Source organism: Setaria viridis, chromosome 4 (assembly GCF_005286985.2).
Source record: "Setaria viridis chromosome 4, Setaria_viridis_v4.0, whole genome shotgun sequence".
NCBI classification, from domain to species: Eukaryota; Viridiplantae; Streptophyta; class Magnoliopsida; order Poales; family Poaceae; genus Setaria; species Setaria viridis.
Window position 1 is genome coordinate 7,164,328 of NC_048266.2, and position 6,000 is coordinate 7,170,327.

Below are 6,000 nucleotides of genomic sequence, written 5' to 3' on the forward strand. Positions count from 1 at the left end.
ATCGGCCGAATGGTGCTACAGTTCGAGATCGGTTGGTTGGCGCCACAGTCCAAGATCGGCCAATGCTGCAGTACGAGATCGGCCGATGACTTCTGCCTCGCTTAACCCTTGGGGTTCGGATCGAACGCGCCGGGTTCCCGATCGGTTGCTTTTTGCCGATAAGGAATCGGCCGATTAGGAGGTTGGGATAATTGGGTCGGTATGGGCTTGGAAAAGAATAGAAGGATAAGGGGGAGATCAGCCCATGAAGCGTATAATAACCAACCTAGCACGAATCGTGCTTGTAAATATTCATTTTCTATTTGAATTAGGGATAGAATTCTAGTCAGTTAAGGAGTCATCTGTACGGGGCTATAAATAGCTACCTTTGTAAATCTGTAATCATCAACAAATCAATACAACCAACTACTTTTTCCTCGTACTTACTTTTGAGCAGGCGACTTCGCCAAATACTTTCTTTTCTTCACGAGTTCGTACGGGTTGGCAGGGCTGCATCAACTTGATCTCCGGCCGATCTTGTAAGTTCCGTTTACCGAGTAGATTCTAAGCTTTAACTTCGGGCGCATCGCTGTTGTTTCGTTTAGATTTATTCACTAGTTATCGATAGTTACTAGAATCATAGGTTTTACCTGTCTTTCTAGTTTTATCACCAGTTATCCAACTAGGAATCGGTGGTTTCGGCTTTCTTTACATTTTGCTATTAAATTTGCTTATTTTACATATTGCCGATTAGATCTATTCCTAGTGTTGTTACCATAGCATTGTGTCGATTACTCCAGTAGTTTTCTATCTACAAGGCTACAGTGATCGGCTGCTTTATAGCCGATTTCTTTATTACGGCAAATCGGCCGATTCGCTGATAAGCTCTCTCGAGATTGGAAACTTAGCCGATCGTGATTTCTGGACCTGACACGTATTCTTCCTTGCCAATCAACAGGTCAGATTGGCTGGCACGCCGCGCGAACCGCACCAGGGCAATCACCCGAACAGGAGTTAAGCAGATTCTCCCGGGTCGTGTGTCAGACGCTGGGGATTCGGTTGACCGATTTCTAGCGCCAACACACTTTTGGCACGCCCAGTGGGACACATACAACCGCCGCCATGTCGAAAGCTGCTGAAGTCTCTGAAGATAACGTCATCGAAGTGACGGAAGCAGATTTAAAGGACGACCAGAAGGAAGAACTGGATAAGCATACGACACAGTTCCGGAAAGCTTGCCTACAGTCTTTCGGTCGCTCCAGAAGCGGGGAGACTATCAAGAAGACTCCGTTTCCAACTTCCCACCAGATCACAATCTCTAAGGACTCGGACAAGATGGCCGATATGGTCCAATAGTCCGTTTATCACGCCTTCATTGATCAATCCCCGGTACTTGCAAATACGGTGTACAATGCCGTTGTCAACTCCTTCGCTAGTGGGGTGCCTCAGGGATACAGGGGACCGGCATATACTCAGCCGATTCCACCAAACCAGGGTTATTTGAATTCGGTTTCTCAGCTGATCCAATTTTCTGTTGGGGGTTCAGGCGCTTCCTCATCATCAGTTCCTATGGGGTATAACTCCATCCAGCTGTCCTCTGCGCCGTTCCCTCCGGTTAGCCCATCGCCTTGGGGGGCACCATCAGCCACGGCCGGTCAGAATCAATCGGCCAGTCAGGGAAGCCCACAATTCCAGGCATCTTTCCAGGCGGCCACTCGGTCGACCATGCCGCCATACTAGCCTGTCGCACCAGAGATGAACAAAACAGCAGAGCTCGTACTGTATGATGAAACGAGTGGCTCATTCAAACAGCCGACCTTTAATTCACAGCCGGCTTTCACTCAGATGCCACCTGCTTTCACTCAGCATCAGGCTATTCCACCTTTGGTATACCAGCACGTGCCAATACCTCAGCCAACGGTTCACCAGCAATAGCCAGATTGGTCGGCACGTATTGCGGAGGTGATTCAGGAACAATTTGGCTTAAAGCCGAAGGTACAAACTTACACCTATAGGACACCATACCCGTCTACATATGACCTACTGTCGTTTCCCCATCGGTATAAAGTTCCTGACTTCACCAAGTTCTCGGGGATGGATGATACTTCAACCGTGGAGCACGTGAATAGATTCATCATCCAATGCGGAGAGGCAGCTACGCAAGATGCTCTACGGGTGCGGTTGTTCTCGTCATCTTTGTCTGGCTCGGCCTTTCAGTGGTTCACGACATTGCCGCCAAACTCGATTATCACGTGGGCCGATTTAGAAAGACAGTTCCACAAATACTTCTACGCCGGGGTGCATGAGATGAAGCTGTCCGATTTGACCAGCCTCAGGCAGAGAAGCGACGAGCCGATATCCTCGTATGTTCAGAGGTTTCGGGAAATCCGGAACAAATGTTACTCTTTGGCTCTAAACGACGCACAGCTGGCTGATATAGCCTTTCAAGGTCTCCTGCCCCACATCAAAGAAAAATACGCATCACAGGAGTTCGAGAGCTTAAGTCAAATCGTCCACCGATTGTCTGGACAGGAGGTACGTTCTTTCGATCCACGGAGGAATTTCCAGAAGAAAGTGGCGTTCCTGGAAGAGGTGGAGGACGAGGAAGACGTTGAGGTCGGACTTGCGGAGTGGGTCAAGGGAAAGAAGCCGATATCATGCCCGTTCAGCAAAAAGGAGCCAGAAGCGTTCGGTTTTGACACAACGAAGGCCGATAAAATCTTCGACCTTCTCCTCCAGGAAGGGCAGATCAAGCTCTCGCCATATCATACAATACCTTCTGCCGAACAACTAAAAAAGATGAAATATTGCAAGTGGCACAACGCCACATCCCATGATACTAATGAGTGCAAAATCTTCAGACAGCAGATACAGTCGGCCATTGAGCAAGGCAGACTCAAATTTGAAGTACCGACAAAATCGGCTAAGCCGATGAAGATCGACCAGCACCCCTTTCCCACCAACATGGTTGATACGGGGAATAACTCACTCCAAACAAAGGTGCTAACGTCCGAATCGGCTAAAAAGAGTGGTGCCGTAGACCCTAGAAATCAAGCAACGCCTGAGGATGTCAAAGGAAAGCGGCGGATGGAGGACAAAGACGGCGAATCAGAAGAGCCACGCATTACTTCCCAGTTCCTGCTCCAGAAGTATCAGCGTCAACATGAATGCTCAAGGTCCCGGGAAGAAGCGATGTGACGGCACGAAGATCACTGGAGGTGCCCATTCTTCATCCACTGTTGGGAAAGCAACCTCAGGCTACCTTCGGCCGATAATTGCCCAGAATGCAACGGCCCGTATCGTGGTAATCGGCCGTTTAACAGGTCCCGCTCCAGAGACGGAAGACCAGAACCGATCAGCAGGAACTGGTGCGACCAAGATGATCAGCGCCCTCCCGTACGTGATCGGCTGGGGGGCAGAAGTGACCGATATGACCGGTCAGAAGACAGATGCCGTGACAGACCGGGGGGCAAGTTTGATCGACACGACCGGCCAGAAAATAGGGCCAACGTCCACAGTCGGCTTGAAGAGATGGCCGACGCTCGGGTGACAGACGAGAACCCTTTAGGGCGCGAACCGGAGTGGGAACGTGCCAAGTCAGGGGGCAAACCAATAAACCCCAGGTGGTGTCCCGATGGATTGACCAAATCTCAAAAACGAAGGATCCAACGTCTCCGCCAATGGGAACAGCAGGAGGAGGAACAACAGAGCACAACAGACAAGAAGGAAGGCAGGCCTCGGGTATGGCGCCCCAAAAGAAACGATAAAGGGGACGACGAATTGGCGGGTGATGGATCGGCAGCCGATATCGGCATGGTTTTCATATTGCCGATGGAATTCATGACTCCTGCCGATCGACAGGATATGTCGGCGATAGAAGAACAGATGGCACAGTTGGCTTTGGAGCCAATGATGTCCACGTTCGAGAAGCCCGAAGATGACAAACGACAACACCTGAAAGCATTGTTCCTCAAAGGGCATGTCAACGGCCACCCCCTCACTAGATTAATGGTAGACGGAGGAGCTGCAGTCAACATCATGCCATACGCCGTGCTTCGGAAGCTGGGAAAAAGCGACGACGACTTGACCAAGACAGACATGATGCTCAAGGACTTCGAAGGCAACGTGTCTGCCGCTCGCGGCGCCCTCTGCGTCGACCTCACCATCGGCAGTAAGACCCTTCCCACCACCTTCTTTATTATTAACGGCAAGGGGTCCTACAACATGCTACTCGGCCGGGACTGGATACACGCAAATTGCTGCATCCCGTCAACAATGCATCAATGTCTTGTACAATGGGTCGGCGACAACATCGAGGTAGTCAACGCCGATTCCGCATACAGCATCGCGGCAGCCGACACGCAGCAGTGGAGCTGCGAAACCGTCAGGTGCATATCCGGCAGAGTATGGGAAACTGATTTCCTGAAGGTGACCGATTTTGGCCTACAGCCGATCCGAGCAGTCGGTTCCGAAGACTCAGAATAAATGGATCAGTTCGCCCGAGAAGATGGGAAGCTGGGGCACGGGTTCACGTCGGCCGATTCATTAGAGATGATAGATTTAGGTGATGGTACCAAACCCAGGCCGACTTATATTAGTGCAAATTTAGACCCAGAATACAAATGTAAATTGACAAATTTGTTAAGAGAATTTAAGGATTGTTTTGCTTGGGAGTATCATGAGATGCCCGGTTTAGATCGATCTATTGTTGAACATCGGCTACCCATAAAACCAGGGTATCGGCCGTACCAACAGCCTGCACGACGCTGCAATCCTAAGATTCTACCAGACATAAAAGCCAAAATAACTCGGCTAATCGAAGCAAAATTTATTCGGCAATGCCGTTATGCCGAGTGGATCTCCAACATTGTACCAGTGTACAAGAAGAATGGAAAGCTACGCGTTTGCGTTGATTTCAGGAATCTTAATCAGGCCACACCGATGGATGGGTACCCCATGCCAATGGCCGATGTGCTGATCGACGCTGCCGCGGGACACAAGATTATTAGCTTCATGGATGGAAACGCTGGATACAATCAAATACTAATGGCCGAAGAGGACATACCCAAAACGGCCTTCAGATGCCCAGGCCACCTTGGTTTATTCGAGTGGGTGGTGATGACTTTTGGCTTGAAGAACGCTGGCGCTACGTATCAGAGAGCCATGAAGTACATATTTCACAAACTCATCGGCATTCTGGTAGAGATCTACATCGACGATGTCGTAGTCAAGTCCAAAGGACACGAAGAGCATCTGGCCGATCTGCGAAGAGTGCTAGAGTGCACCAAGAAACATGGGCTGAAGATGAACCCCAATAAATGTGCCTTCGGCGTGTCCCCCGGACAGTTCTTAGGATTCATGGTGCACGAACGGGGAATAGAAATCAATCGGAAGACCATAGCGGCTATCAACAAAGTCGTGGCCCCGCAGAATAAAACTGAATTGCAGTCTTTAATCGGCAAGGTGAATTTCATCAGAAGATTCATATCTAATCTATCTGGGCGGATTCAGGCGTTCACACCACTGTTGAAGTTGAATCCTGACCAGGAGTTCCTATGGGGGGAGGAGCAACGCAAAGCATTGGAAGATATCAAGCAATACTTGGTCTCACCACCGGTATTGGTTCCTCCTCAAACTGGTAAGCCGTTTAAATTATACTTATCAGCCGATGAAAAAGCTATTGGGTCGGCTCTAGTCCAGGAATTCGAAGGAAAGGAACGAGTGATTTATTATGTCAGTAGAAGACTTCTGGACGCTGAAACAAGATATCCTCCGGTGGAGCGATTGTACCTATGTCTTTACTTCTCATGCACCAAACTAAGACACTATTTACTGTCGGCAGAATGCGTGGTCGTGTGCAAAGACGACGTAGTAAAATACATGCTATCACTGCCGATCTTGAAAGGTCGAATTGGCAAATGGATCTTAGCTTTGTCAGAGTTTGACCTGCGGTATGAATCGGCAAAAGCCGTCAAGGGTCAGGTCATGGCCGATTTCGTCGCCCAACACTGCAGACCAGAG